Here is a 366-nt window from a genome sequence, read left to right on the forward strand (position 1 = left end):
ATACTTAACTAGGAGAATCAATAACACTATCTGGATTCTAAGTTCCTAAAGAAGCCAATCATTCTGAATTTCAAAGGATAGAGTGAGATGCCAAAACTATTCAGAGGCAAAAAGTTAAAAGTCCCGCTAATCTAATTGGAGCTAAGTTTCATTGATAATTTGGAGTCTATAGTATATTCTCTTCTTTTTATCTTATTTGAATTTCAGTTGCTTGGGGACAAGCAACAATTTAAGTTTGGTGTTGTGATGAGTGGATAATTTGTACGCTTTTTGGCATTGTTTTTAGTATGTTTTTAGTATGATCTAGTTAGTTTTTAGTATATTTTTATTAGTTTTTAGTTAAAATTCACTTTTCTGGACTTTACT

This window comes from Arachis duranensis, chromosome 6 (assembly GCF_000817695.3).
Source record: "Arachis duranensis cultivar V14167 chromosome 6, aradu.V14167.gnm2.J7QH, whole genome shotgun sequence".
In the NCBI taxonomy this organism is placed as follows: domain Eukaryota; kingdom Viridiplantae; phylum Streptophyta; class Magnoliopsida; order Fabales; family Fabaceae; genus Arachis; species Arachis duranensis.